Source organism: Tasmannia lanceolata, unplaced genomic scaffold (assembly GCF_043159265.1).
Source record: "Tasmannia lanceolata isolate RefF3 unplaced genomic scaffold, GAP_Taslan_0.1 ptg000015l, whole genome shotgun sequence".
NCBI lineage: Eukaryota > Viridiplantae > Streptophyta > Magnoliopsida > Canellales > Winteraceae > Tasmannia > Tasmannia lanceolata.
This window is the reverse complement of record NW_027518692.1, coordinates 55,845,767-55,861,560: the sequence shown is the minus strand read 5'-3', so window position 1 is coordinate 55,861,560 and position 15,794 is coordinate 55,845,767. Positions and strand designations below refer to the sequence as shown.

Sequence of the window (15,794 nt, the reverse complement as noted above, 5' to 3'; positions counted from 1 at the left end):
TGATAGTAGATCCTTCACAAGAATATAGGAAGGTATAGAAATAAAGTTACAAGAGAATTGAGAAGAGAATTGCTCGCAACAATTTACGTTAAATGCTAGGATGAGTATAAAGAATATGAAAAGTAACATGAGCATCAGGAATGGAGGCATGGTTAATAGGTACGAGGGACTCATCATCCATGACGATACATGATGAACTGGAATAAGGAATGAGGGAAGAAAGATTACACATGCAATTAGTAATTAGGTGATGAGTGGAACCTGTATCAACCACCTAGGAAGCTTCTAATGGACTAGTAAGCGAAATGTCTCCCAACTAGTGATAAAGGGTTGTCTAAGGGTGTGGTTGGTACTCGTGGTTGAACCAATGATAACACTGAATGGCAGTATGGTTCCAACGACTACATATCTAAAAACTGCCTGGAGGTTCAGCACAATAGGATAAGGTAGATGTTGGTCTCGTGGAAAAGTTATGGATGTTGTATTTCCAGGCATTGTTTTGAAAATCTTACGATTTACGGTTCGATTTACAATTCTTAGCCAAAACGATTTGAATCCCATGATTGAATCTTAATTTGTATGAATCTTACGATTTTTTATTGAATCTTACGATTCGATCGTAAATCGTACGATTCATACGATTTATGCGATTTATCCAAATTAAGTTTTGTATAAAAGAAAATATGTCTTTCTTTCAAAAGACTTCATTTCCTTTCTATATTACAAGAAGCCTTCGAAATCCCTCTCATTAGAAGGAAGAAGACAGAGGAGGAGCAGGACTTCGAACGAATCAAACCAGTCGAGCACGAAGCATTTGTTGGGGGCATTACTCACATCGAAGTGGGAGTCGAGGTGGGAGGCTACCATAATAAGGACAACATCGATTCCCATCTTTTATGATTGATATTTGTCATTTGATGTTTGAGACTTTAAGAATTGATATGATCCTGTCTTTTTTTAAAGATTATTAACCAAGATGCATGGGTTTGGATGAGAAAGAGATGATTAGTATGTGTCAAGTTTGTCAGCAAACAATTCGTATTGCGATATTGAATGCTAATCATCGTAGTTTCTGTTTGAATTAATGAATTTGGATGAAAAATGAATAATTGGCTATTTTTATTCTTTAATTTATTTATAATTTTTTACTATACTTTTTTTTTTTTTTTTGAATGAATCTTACGATTTACGATACAATTTACAATCCGATACGATTCGACCCCGATTACGATTTACGATTCGATTTCGATTTTCAAAACATTGTTTCCAGGTGGTGCGGAAAGTAGTCCATTATGGGGACCACCATAACGGGGGCAAGGTGTGTACTATCTTGGCTGGGGTGTAGGATTATCTTGATTCAAAGTCTAGTTGCAACCTCAACCTTGTCCACAACCATAACCATACCCACATTCATATCTATGTCCGCAAGTAGTAGATGAATCAAGTTCATATCTATGTCCGCAAGTAGTAGATGAATCAACTGAATAAGTGAATTGAATGCCTCAAAGGAGTATGGAGTCGAAGACTAAGTGATCTATATGTGGGTTGATGCCTTTTTTAATTGAAGAAGACCGTCCTACTAGAGCACTCAAAGGTCAGAGAATGACGAAACGTTAGATCATGTCAGCAGTGAGATACTGAAGATATCATACCTATCACTAGATCCGTTATACATATAACGAACTTCATCTCTCATTAAGTGTCTATGTGAGAGTAGAAAATTGATCAAATAGAATTATCATTTTTAGTAAGTACTCATGAGTCAATACAGAGCCTTTTTTATATTGATTGTGTTGAACCTCTGTAGGTACGAGCTTCAAATTATTGAGTAAAAGTCATCAAGATACTTCCATAGATCCCTTGCCCATGTCATACCTACGACCTGAGCTAGAACTTCTAGGGATAGGGTAGAGTATGGTTCCAACGACTACATATCTAAAAACTGCCTGGAGGTTCAACACAATAGGATAAGGTAGATGTTGGTCTCATGGAAAAGTCATGGATGTTGTATTTCCAGGTGGTGCGGAAAGTAGTCCATTATGGGGACCACCATAACAGGGGCAAGGTGTGTCCTATCTTGGTTGGGGTGTAGGATTATCTTGATTCAAAGTCTAGTTGCAACCTCAACCTTGTCCACAACCATAACCATACCCACATTCATATCTATGTCCGCAAGTAGTAGATGAACCAACTGAATAAGTGAATTGAATGCCTCAATGGAGTATGGAGTCGAAGACTAAGTGATCTAATTGTGGGTTGATGCCTTCTTTGATTGAAGAAGACCGTCTTACTAGGCGAGCACTCAAAGGTCAGAGAATGACGAAATGTTAGATCATGTCAGCAGTGAGATACTGAAGATATCATATCTATCACTAAATCTGTTATACATATAACGGACTTCATCTTTCATTAAGTGTCTATTTGAGAGTAGAAAATTGATCAAATAGAATTATTATTTTTAGTAAGTACTCATGACTCAATATAGAACGTTTTTTATATTGATTGTGTTGAACCTCTGCAGGGTACGTGCTTCAAATTATTGAGTAAAAGTCATCAAGATACTTTCATAGATCCCTTGCCCATGTAATACCTACGATCTGAGCTAGAACTTCTAGGGATAGGGTAGAGTTTAGCCAAACAATAATGAACTGTTCTTTCATTTGATGTTATACTTGATATCAAGGTTTCCCCTCGCAACAATAGGTGTTGGTCTTTGTATTTTTTTGGTATATCTGTCTTGTGTTTTCTTGTAATTTTGGTTGAGGTCCACCTCGGCCCTCTTCCTTTTTAATGAATTCATGCTGCCATTTTAAAAAAAACGAAGACTAAGTGATCTAATTGTGGGTTGATGCCTTCTTTGATTGAAGAAGACCGTCTTACTAGGCGAGCACTCAAAGGTCAGAGAATGACGAAATGTTAGATCATGTCAGCAGTGAGATACTGAAGATATCATATCTATCACTAAATCTGTTATACATATAACGGACTTCATCTTTCATTAAGTGTCTATTTGAGAGTAGAAAATTGATCAAATAGAATTATTATTTTTAGTAAGTACTCATGACTCAATATAGAACGTTTTTTATATTGATTGTGTTGAACCTCTGCAGGGTACGTGCTTCAAATTATTGAGTAAAAGTCATCAAGATACTTTCATAGATCCCTTGCCCATGTAATACCTACGATCTGAGCTAGAACTTCTAGGGATAGGGTAGAGTTTAGCCAAACAATAATGAACTGTTCTTTCATTTGATGTTATACTTGATATCAAGGTTTCCCCTCGCAACAATAGGTGTTGGTCTTTGTATTTTTTTGGTATATCTGTCTTGTGTTTTCTTGTAATTTTGGTTGAGGTCCACCTCGGCCCTCTTCCTTTTTAATGAATTCATGCTGCCATTTTAAAAAAAAACGATAGGTGTTGGTTTCTTCAAGAGATCTGAAGAAGGTCTAGCTCAGGTTTGAGCTAAACACCTATGATCCAAGATGCCCCGAGTACGAACAATCAAAAGTATTTGCGCTTTTCAAAGGAGATTTTTATGGTAAGTTTTATGTCATAGTTATCATTGTTGAATTTTATTGTCACCACGTCATGCAAGAATGTGAAGGGAGGAAATGTAGGATTGGAGAAGAGAGAATACAACATGGTAAAATGGATGAGAAGAAGACCACGGGGGCGATTTTAATGAAGATAGAAGAGGAGTTGGGATTTAGGAGGAGTTCTAATGGAAGAAGGAAGAAAGGACTGTTAGAAAGTTGGAAAAGCTTTTTTGATAAGTAATGGAAGGAGGAGGAAAGGGCTGTTAGAACTACACATGTAGCACAATCAGTTTTGGACTTCAAAACTAGAAGGAAAAGGGCATATAATATAATTTTACAACTGATTAAACAATAAAAAAAGGTCAGTTCGCCCCATTATCAAAACATGGTCGTGCATATATCAATAGCCTTGTTGTATTCAGTATAATCCTATATTTGTAGGCCATTTACAAATGTGATTGTCTAATGCCATATCCCCCGGCTCATATTCCAAATTTTACTACCAACCCCTTCGCAGTAGTCATTGGACCTGCCAATACACAACATACACATGTAGCACAATGATTTTGACTGTGAACAGTTATGTAGCGAGGCCGACTGACCAAACGCCTCACCTAGCAAAATCATCCTAGCCATTCAATGGGTACCCTGCAGAGATATTGGAAGTGGGTCACCCATAATGGACCTCAGTGGCAGAGGTTGGACAAATCACTTTTGTATTTTGTCTAACAACTTAGCCATCCAAAAATGAAAATATAGAAAAAAGAATTTCTTTTAGAATGTATGCTACTGCCACTCACGTGTTTAGTTACTTTCCAACCATCACTCTAATTTATAGTATTAACGGGTCCGCCAATGGGCATTGAAAGGACTTCTAAACAAAGAGATGAGCAGAAGAAAAAAGAAAAAGAAAAATGTGGGTGGCAATACTATTACCCATAGTAAAGCCATAGAACTAAGATTAAAAGGATTGAAGAGATGTCAATGAATCTCCTGCAACTGAAGTTCCTGTAATAAAAAAATCACATCATAAAACCATCTCATAACATTGCAGCATAGAAAACAGATAGGCAGAAGGAATACAATTCATCTAGAAACAAAATAATGTGGCAACCAAAAAAACCACTTGCCTTTTCGCGCTCCACAAAACTGCAATTGGCCTGCAAAAAACAAAAAACAAACAGAACCCATCGAGAAAAGGGTCACCTTTGCTTCTTTGAGACTTCGGCTCCATAAACCACATTGATCGCCAGGTACCATGGAATGCTGCAAACAATGCATCAGTCATAAGTACGGATGTTTCAGGTTTTTCTGATCTTTCCTTTTAAATTGCAAAGTAAAGTATTTCCAGCGCATTTTTAAATTGCAAAGTTAATAGAGAACCAAACCTCGTCTTTAGTGAAATTTTTGCTCATCCCATTTCACAATGCAAACAACTTTACATGGGGCGTTCTGCCCTTTATTGGCAAGGTAATCCGATGCTCCAATATATGTCCTTTGGAAACGCTTAAACACCGTCGAGGTGTAAAGATCCATATCAAATATTGCTTGAATCTTTTCCTTGTGCTCTGAATCATCGGTATAGTCTTGTCTATTCAGCCAATTAATGAATTTATCGTAGTCACCGATTACGATGACATCTGGGAGATCAAATTGTGTGAGAAGTTTCATTCCTTCGTAAAGTGCGTCGCATTCTCCATCCATAGAAGATTGTTTGGGCTTATCCACCATTACTGGTCCGTAAAAGAACATCGATACTTCCCCCTCTGAATTTTTGAGCACACCTCCGTATCCAGCAATATCATCCTTGCACGATCCATCCACACCTAATGAGTATTTCTGTGGATCGACCAGAACCCAGCCCTTATATTTTTCTCCCATCTCCTTCACATTTTTCCGGTAAACAGCCATATCATGCTTGGCATTTGCTATTGTGTCTATTCTAGCCTTTTCCTAAAATATCCAACAAGTATATGGAAATATTAAATTCTCCATTTAACACATCATTCTCAAATCAAAAGATGAAAACCAATGGTATTTATAGCATTTGGGAATCACAATTCGCGGAACAGATCATGAAAATCATTAAGTCGCGATTCTACTTTAGAATAATCAATATATATATATTCAACGATTTCCAAGCAAAAGGGAACCAAACCTCTATAGATAGCAAAAGGGAAATCACAATTCATAATACTAACTTAGGTAGTACATTATACACTCGCAGCAACAAACACGAACATACCATTTAGAGAGAGAGAGAGAGAAGAGAGGAGATCTACCTCAGATGAAGTGCCTGTAATCCAAATCCTCTGTCAATTTCAATTCCTAATCAAAATCATTATTTTCAGCAGATCCCATACATTTATTAACGGTTTGACAAGCAGGTGAACGTAACATAGTATAAAGAAGCCTCCTTCGCCCTTCAATATCCCTTCTCATGTATTCACCCCAAACACAAAACCATTACTGTAAGAGGGTAGATTGCTAGAAGGTGCCTGGTTCCTCAGTGGAGAACGAAATGGGTTGGGCATCACGAGGAGGCTAATGTTCAACCCAGCAGCACGAAGAACCTGTTTTGCATTTGTGCAAGAAATTTCAGACTGATCATTGAAGAATGTGGGTACGTCCAATGATTTTATCATATCGAGAGTTCGCCCCTCCCCCGCCAAACTCTCACCACTCTCCAGTCCTTAATTAAGTGCTACAATGAGATGGGGAGGGAGATAGGTAGCTTCCTCCTGGTAAACACCCATCACCAAATTCACCCTCACTCTGCTACTTATGCCTGACACTGTCCCCGATAGATTAGTCGGGACTTCGGGTCCCACCATAACAATCTGTAGATTACCTGATCCATTAAGTAGATGTCCTACTTCAGCAAATGTGGGCAAACCAATCCATTAAGTAGATGTCCTATTTCAGACTGATCATTGAAGAATGTCGCGAGGGGGGGGGGGACTCGATATAATAAAATCATTGGACGTACCCATATTCTTCAATGATCAGTCTGAAATTTCTTGCACATATGCAAAACAGGTTCTTCGTGCTGCTGGGTTGCACATTAGCCTCCCCGTGATGCCCAACCCATTTCGTTCTCCACTGAGGAACCAGGCACCTTCTAGCAATCTACCCTCTTACAGTAATGGTTTTGTGTTTGGGGTGAATACATGAGAAGGGATATTGAAGGGCGAAGGAGGCTTTTTATTACTATGTTACGTTCACCTGCTTGTCAAACCCTTAATAAATGTATGGGATCTGCTGAAAATAATGATTTTGATTAGGAATTGAAATTGACAGAGGATTTGGATTACATGCACTTCATCTGAGGTAGATCTCCTCTCTCCTCTCTCTTTCTCTCTCTAAATGGTATATTCGTGTTTGTTGCTGCGAGTATATAATGTACTACCTAAGTCACTATTATGAATTGTGATTCCCTTTTGCTATCTATATAGGTTTGGTTCCCTTTTCCTTGGAAATCGTTGAATATATATATTGATTATTCTAAAGTAGAATCGCGACTTGATGATTTTCATGATCTGTCCCGCGAATTGTGATTCCCAAATGCTATAAATACCATTGATTTTCATCTTTTGATTTAAGAATGATGTGTTAAATGGAGAATTTAATATTCCCATATACTTGTTGGATATTTCAGGAAAAGGCTATAATAGACACAATAGCAAATGCCAAGCATGATATGGCTGTTTACCGGAAAAATGTGAAGGAGATGGGAGAAAAATATACGGGCTGGGTTCCGGCCGATCCACAGAAATACTCATTAGGTGTGGATGGATCGTGTAAGGATGATATTGCTGGATACAGAGGCGTGCTCAAAAATTCGGAAGGGGAAGTATCGATGTTTTTTTACGGACCAGTAATGGTGGATAAGCCCAAACAATCTTCTATGGATGGAGAATGCGATGCACTTTACGAAGGAATGAAACTTCTCACACAATTTGACCTCCGAGATGTCATCGTAATAGGTGACTACGATAAATTCATTAATTGGCTGAATAGACAAGACTATACCGATGATTCAGAGCACAAGGAAAAGATTCAAGCAATATTTGATATGGATCTTTACACCTCAACGGTGTTTAAGCGTTTCCAAAGGACATATATTGGAGCATCGGATTACCTTGCCAATAAAGGGCAGAACGCCCCATGTAAAGTTATTTGCATTGTGAAATGGGATGAGCAAAAATTTCACTAAAGACGAGGTTTGGTTCTCCATTAACTTTGCAATTTAAAAATGTGCTGGAAATACTTTACTTTGCACCGAATCTGCCTTCTCTGCCCCGTCTAAGGCCCGTATTCTTAATCTCCGCTAGCAACTCCAAACTGTCAAGAAAGGATCCTCTTCAATGTCTGATTACCTCCAAAAAATTAAGAGCATTGCTGATGCTCTTGCTGCTGTCAACAAACCTGTCTCTGATGCAGATCTAGTTCTCCATACAGTGTCCGGTCTCCCATCCGAGTTTGAACCATTTTGTACTGCGGTTGTTGTTCGTGAACATCCAATTTCTTTTCAAGATTTGCAATCTCTTCTTCACAGTCAAGCACTTCGTCTTGAAAATGCTCACACGATTAATCAATCCATAGTTCATTCTACTGCCTTTACTGCCACACAAACTCGTGATTCTTCTCGCCCTCGTAATCATGGAAGAGGTCGAGGAAAGGGCCACTTCTCATCCTCACAATCTGAATTACGCTCTCAATCTAACTCATCATGATCTGGCATTCTTGGTGCGCCTCCATCTAACCAATTTGGATCTACCACAATATATTGTCAGATTTGTGGCAAACGTGGCCACAGTGCACTCCGATGTTATAATCGGTTCAATCAATCATATCAAGATGATGATTTACCCTCTGCTTTTGCTGCCATGTCTCTTCCATCGAGTGATCAACAATGGTTTCCTGACACGGGTGCAACAGGCCATATGACTCCTACATTGCCACCTTCAGCCACCAGACAAGACTATGAAGGATCTGACTATCCTTGTTGGCAATGGTGCTCTTCTACCTATCTCTCAAACCGGTAACTTATCTCTCTACTCCTTCCTCTTCAATTCCTCTCCAAAATGTTCTTCAAGTTCCAAATCTTAAGCGTAATCTTCTATCAGTTTCCCAATTAACGCGTGATCTTGATTGTGATTTCCTTTTTTTCTCTGATGGCTTCTTAATGAAGGACCGTTCAATGGGGAAACTTCATCAAGGAAAAACTAATGGCGGTCTCTACCCAATGAAGTGCCTCACCTCCCCATCTCCTCAACAAGCCTTCTTCGGTGCCAAAGTCAGTGGTGACGTGTGGCACATGCGTCTTGGCCATCCATCATCGAGCACGCTTCGTCGTCTTTGTTTTCACAAGTGTAACTTTGAATAGTCCTTTTTCAGCAAAAAAATATTTTTCCTAGTTGTATGGCAGGAAAAATGTCTCGGTTACCATTTAGTTTATCATGCCGTGTATCAAAATCTTCTCTTAATTTAGTGCACTCGGACTTGTGGGGTCCATCTCTTATTATCTCTATACATGGTTATCGCTACTACTAATTATTAATAGATGATTTTTTCCACTTTTGTTGGCTGTACCCTTTATTTAGTAAGAGTGATACATTGTCTTGTTTTGTGCATTCAAGAGAATGGTTGAATCTGCTTTAAATTCCAAAATTTATTCCAAAATTTTAGCATTTTGAATCCTTTCTAGAATCAAATGGTATTACTCATCGCCTCTCTTGTCCTTACACGCCCCAACAAAATGGGGTAGCCGAGCGCAAACATCGGCATTTAGTTGAAATGGGACTTGCTCTTCTACATAACGTGAATCTTCCTAAAGAATATTGGGTCGAAGCCCTCCTTTATATAATTAATCGCCTCCCTTCTCCTTCCTTGGGGAACAAATCTCTCTATGAACTTCTATTTAATTCTAAACCCGACTATAATTTTCTTCGAGTATTTGGTTGTGCGTGCTATCCCTACTTAGTTCCTTACAATAAAAAAAAGATTTGAATTTCAAACCCGGCAGTGTATATTTCTTGGCTATGGTGTACATCAAAAAGGTTACAAATGTTTTGATCTTTCCACAGGTTGCACTTTTGTTTCTAGGCTTGTCATCTTTGATGAAACACTATTCCCATTTGCTACTGTCACACCATCAACACTACCATCTTCCAACCCAGTTTTACTCCAATGGCTATACCCTGAAGGCATACCTACTTCGGTTTCTAATTTTTCTCCTTCCAGTCCACCTCATGTGCGCTCTGACCCATCCTCTTTGGCTGATTCTACATCATCCCTATCTCATGAATCTATGAGAATTCCTACACCCGAACCTATCATTGACCCACTATCAATTTCGCAATCTTCACTAATACCCACTTTATCTGATTCATCACCAACTACCACTACAATTTCAAATGTAACCTCAATTCACCCAATGGTCACCCGACTTCGAGCCGGTATTCGCAAGCCTAAAGCTCTTCTTGCTACCAAACATCCCAATTCCAATTTGCCTTTCATCAATTCTTCAATCCCACCTACCACTTTATCCCACCACCTATACCGAGACCTCTAGGCATTCTTACTGGTGTGAAGCCATGCTAGAAGAGGACCGATCTATGTTCCACCTCAAGACGCATAAGAATCAAACACAAGTCAGTCTCAGGACCGATCTATGTTCCACCTCTAGACACCTAAGAATCAAAAGGGTTTGGGAGGTAATCTTCAATGAAACAGTGGCTGGTGTTCAACACCAATAAATTCTAGACAGTTTCAGATCTTATATTACAACTATCCTCTGATCATCCAAGGCTGGACTTGAGACTTCAATGTATTAAATTCCAATTATGACTCTCAACAGGGCTGAATCCAAATGGCAGCACATTAGCACACAACAAGGGGTAATGGAGGATAGCTTCACCAATGGCCAATTACAATCAACGTTTAATTTTTATGGATCGAGGCGTGGATCACATAAGCACCTCTCTTCTCAGATATGAATCGGTTCATATCCTTAAATGTAGAAATTAGTTAACAGTCAAACTAAATACAACCTTTAAAGATCCAATTACACATTCAACATTTTAAGAAACAGACAACAACATAAATTTGCACTACATCAAATGATCTTGAATTATATTGAAAATGGAGAACAAGACATTCACTTAAAATAGAAATTGTAGATTGGAACTCAATATTTCTACTCCGATTGTGAGGACTAAGGAAGCTAACCGAATTTCCATTCAAGAACAGTTGGTCATTCCAGGCACCTTGTTGGAAAGAATTCAAAATGTGATTTCTTGTGAAAGAGGGAGATTCTCATTATAGACCATTGTGCATTATGTATTGAGGATGGAGAAAAAGGGGAGCATGTCTTCATGCATTGGAAAATTTCTAGGGAAGTATGGGGCAAATTGTTGTGTAGATTCGGCATTGAGTGGGTTTTAACTCATGGATCTTCTCCTAGGATGGTTGATAGTTCCATGGAGGAAAAAAAGAAAAATTCTATGAAACATGTCCCTCCTAGCCACCATGTGGGTGCTATGGAAAGAAAGAATGCAAGAATTTTCAAAGAGCTTTCCAAAAGCTCTGTATTTTTTCTTAGCAACGTAATTGCCTTGGCAATCGCTTGGGTTAAGGCACTTTCATCCTTTAAATTTGTTTCAGCCTATGACTTATGGGAAGGTTGGAGGGAACTGTGTAGTATTGAGATGAAGCAAAAAGTAGTTCATGAATGGGTGCCACCTCTCTCTCTCTCTCTCTCTCTCTCTCTCTCTCGGGCTTTCTTAAATTGAACTTTGATGGATCTAGCATGGGGAATCCTGGTCAGGCTAGGATTGGAGGCGTCCTTAGGAGAGACATTGGGGAGGTGATTTGGGCCTTTGCAGGCCCAATAGGGGTTGCGGATGCTTCGGAGGCAGAAGTTCATGCAGTTCACCAAGGTTTAAAATTATTGGAGTGAAATCATATAGCCAATGTAGTGGTTGAAGGGACTCTTTAAATGACATCAGGTGGCTTAACGGCTCATAGAAAGATCCTTGGAGATTCGATAGGTTCTTGATGAGATGCTAGACTGGGTGGATCTTCTCATCTAGTGTTTCAACATGTTCCCCGATCCGCCAACTCAGTGGTTGATAGCCTAGCGAGAGGAGTTTCTAAAGCAGTTTTAGCTTTGTTTGATGCTCTTCCTCCTTGATTTTATTGTCTTTTGGGAGCGAGCGTTCTTTTCTTTTCTTTTTGTATTGTATGTACCTTGACCACCAGAGTCTTTCTTTCTTTGCAATAAAATTTTGGCTACCATTCAAAAAATATATATCGCATGCAACAATGGAGATGATAAGAGGAGGCCAAGAGGTAGGGATTTCTCTCATAAACCTGACCTAGAGCGCTCTAAGAGAATACAATCCAGCTGAGATTCTCTCCAATTAGAAAACAAGTCTCCAATTCTAAAAGTTTTATAAAGTCCCCAAATAAAGAGAGTTTCTCCTACTTATACATACATAACATAAAAAGACTAAAATGAACCTAATATGAGCTATTGAATAAATAAGTGTATCCCTATTACCTGAAAATGGTGCGAAAAAGATAGGTACCCAACACAAAATACTATGCATAATCTTTGGCCAGGACCCGCTCTACATCACTCCCCACCTCCCCTCTCTCTCTCTCTGCTCCTCTGCAAAATTATTTCTTTTTTCCTTCATTCCTTAAGCGCAATGACTTAGCCGACCACCTCTCCATGCCGGGTGCTTCTTGAGATTCATGCTTTGAGGGGCAATCCCCCCCCCCCTCTCTCTCTCTCTCTCTCTCTCTCTCTCTCTCTCTTGCAACCCCCCACACGCTCACGCTCTCATGTACCGAAGTAAACTTGTAACCTCTATTTATGTTAATAAATGACATCTTTTCATCAAAACAATAATTTATCTGGTATCTTTGCTTCGTTAGTTGATTTCCTTGAACCTATGGTTGAAACTTTGACTTGGATGTGTTGAATTCTATTGATGAGTTAATTTTAAAGATTTGGATCTTTAAGAAAATTCTAAATGTTTTGATTATTATGTGATGTTTAATTTGATTTTGAAATGTAAGCTGCTATTATTCAGGTGATTTCAACATCTCAATTCAACATTGATAAGGGCCGCTGCTGATCCTCTTCAATCAGTGGAAGTTCATCTTGTTTGAATAATTGGACGTTGAACCCATTTCATATGATGGGACTTGCTTGCCTCCTGGGCGCTGCTCCGCTATGCGCTATTCATGGTGCTACTGTAGAGAAGCCCTAGGTTTTCACCGCTGAAGAGACCTATTGGTCACTGCTACTCTGCTGTGCACCAGTGTTTGCACGGTCGTTAGGAGGGACTCTATTATAATATTGTTGTTGATGTTGTGGCGGGAGCAGTAAGCAGTAAGCGAACCTGTCCAGGAATACGTTTAACAAAAAATAGAATATGGTTACTCTCAAGCGGCGAGGCCTATATTGTCAATCGCCGAATCAGTTCGAACTTACTTCAAAGGGGGGGCTAAGAACTCCAACAGGGAGTAACTACTTATCGAAGTCTCCCACAACCTCTTGTGCCTGACACCTCTTGGTGCTTTTCATATATGCTCACGATCTCCAAGCCATTCGAGCCCACCTGTGCTTCTTTGCTTGTTTTTGCCGTGCACCGCCCATCAACAAACATTGGATGAAAAGCAGATCTTCAAGAGGCAGGGACCGAGCAAACCGACCGCCCAGAGGAAGGGCGGGGTTTATCATCTTGCTTGCACTCCCGAAGCACAAAATCCTTCTGAACTTGATCGAACTCCCGAAGCACAAAATTCTTGTCAATCCACTCGAGGTTTCAATGATCAAAATTCTTCTCTTTTGACGAGCAATGCCAAATCACCTACAAACTCCCCTCAACATGCGCCAACGTAAATCTGTCAAAGGTCCTATACAATTTTTCCATATCAATTCCTTCCAACTCTTTCTACTGATTCTCCTCCACACCATTCCCCTTTATCTTAAAAGAAGAATCTAAGAGATACACAATCTCGTCAACTACAGTATAGTACTGATTAGAATTCCGCACGAGATCGGAATGAAACAACGCCCTCTCTATCCACCATGAAGAACTCAGAGGATCGAAAAAACCCTTTTGTATCTATGATTATGTCATTGTCCTCTACAACACCCGTGTTGGTGAGTACGAGAAGCTTCTCTCTCACATCTCCACATCCGATGCAGAGTCTCCTTATGTTTCTGGACAAGGTGGGAGGAGAGGCGAATGCAAAGGTGTCCATGAGCCAAGATTCGGATCAAGAACCTCAGCCCATGAATTAAAAATAGTGGACCAAGTAAATAAACCCCCGACAACATAAATCTTCCCATTCACAACAGTAACATTGTGAAACATCCTTCCAATCATCATGTTGGGGCCAGCTTCATGACGCAGTTGAATACAAAAGCGTTATTCGACGATCTTGAAGATCGGATAGATCTTGATTTTTTTCTCTTTTTATTTTTATTTATTTATTTTTTGTATAGAAAGATAGATCTCGATCTACGCCACGAGTGAGGGGACGCACGAACTCGATCAAGCGCGGAAAAATCCGATGCATTGATCTATTCCACGAGCGAGAGGACGCACGAGCTCAATCATTCGCGAAATCAAAGTGATGATGTTCTTGCATTCAACAAGAAATTGAGAAATGGAAGATATAGAATAAAGATTAGAACACTAATCTCTAAATCCCATGATCCTAAAAGAAAAGGTGAAGGATAGAGAGAAGAGCAAGCTCTATCTCAAATTTCTCTCCAAAGACAATCTTTCCAAAAATTTCAATTCTAAAACTTCTAAAATGATAAGGAAAGAGGCTTTATATAGGCAGCCCCTAATACAACATAGAATGTCTAAAATGTCCTTAATAATGCAAAAGACATAGTATTTTCAGCTAGAAAATCACCAAACTAGTCACTAACTAATGAAACAAAGGGCCATGGATGGAGGGCTAATGTGTACGAGGGATGTTACTGCATCACTTCCCAACTTTAGTATGGGCGTCATAAACCCACACGTCCGAGGAACGAATGCCATCCACTCTAGGGCCTTCACCCTCTCTACCGCCTAAAACATAGAGACATGGTCCCACTATTACACAAGCGAATCCGAAACCAACATGGGAGGGGAGGGGATAGGAGGCAATGGTTCGATTTTTTTAGGGTTTTCATCGCAGGTATCGAGGACGTACCATTTTACAATACTTCCACCATGGGTAGTGTTAAAGTAGAGGAACTGTTGGGTTAGTTATGTGGAGTAGAAGAGAGGAGAATAAAGGAGAGATCGCCATGATCTACATACTGATATGTGCATGTTAGTGGGGTTAGATATGTGGTTATATGTTATGTGTATTAGGTTGTGGATTTTAGTTGTTGTCTGTGTTGTGTAAGTGGGTTAGTGATCTAAAACTACTTCTATGCTTGCATTTGAGTTTGGTATTTGAATGAAAGGAAGGAGAGAAATTTCCAGAAAAGAGGACTTGGTTTAGGAGAGTCATGGTTCCTCTCGAATTGAGCCATTAGGAGGTCTAGTTGCATCGAATCAACCTCTTTCTTCCTTTTCTCTCTTTTATTTTTGTTTATTTGTGTTACGACCAATTAGGCACGTAACACATCAGGGATAGATTCGGGTGGAATGATTGAGGGACTTGCTATGCACTGTATTGCGATTTCATTGAGAAGATTAAGCAAAAGGACCTCCTCCATCTTTCTCCAAAACCCTAATCCCCTCTAGAATAACAACCCTAACTCTACTCCAAAAGTCATAAAATATAGGGAACGGTCCCTCTAACAACCCTAACTCTCTTCCAAAATCTAACTACTATATATAAAGGCAAAATGATGGGTTAATGTGTTCCACCCTTTGCCAAAAAGTCCGTCTATATCCTAGTTGTATTATGCATGTTCTCTTCAATAAGACGTTATGATATTACCTACTTTCTTTAGGGTAAAATCGTAATCTAACTACTATATATAAAGGCAAAATGATGGGTTAATGTGTTCCACCCTTTGCCAAAAATTACGTCTATATCCCAATTGTATTATGCCTATTCTCTTCAATAAGACGTTATGATATTACCTACTTTCTTTAGGGTAAAATCGTAATCTACATCTACATATATAAAGTACCAAGAAGAGGTAAAGACATGAAAATGACAAAAGAACTACTTGATATTACTCATGCAAGACACTTGCAAAATATTGACGGATTCCGGGC

The 15,794-nt window shown here is 39.3% G+C and overlaps 2 protein-coding genes across 10 annotated transcripts in view; one reads left to right on the top strand and one right to left on the bottom strand.

Annotated features, from left to right (window-relative positions):
* The window catches only part of LOC143892538 (uncharacterized), a 44,698-nt gene that overhangs the window by 7,129 nt on the left and 21,775 nt on the right, over window positions 1-15,794 (bottom strand). The window lies entirely within an intron of this gene.
* Window positions 1-15,794, top strand: part of LOC143892537 (uncharacterized) — a 46,338-nt gene that overhangs the window by 18,312 nt on the left and 12,232 nt on the right. The window contains exons 3-5 of one of the 9 annotated variants that reach the window (XR_013255541.1): window positions 8,479-8,581; window positions 8,732-10,256; window positions 10,400-12,632. The exons of 4 other annotated variants lie outside the window; for them this stretch is intronic. The gene's annotated coding sequence lies outside the window, so the exon portion shown is untranslated. 4 more of the 9 variants (XR_013255539.1, XR_013255544.1, XR_013255548.1 and 1 more) reach the window with 4 other exon arrangements.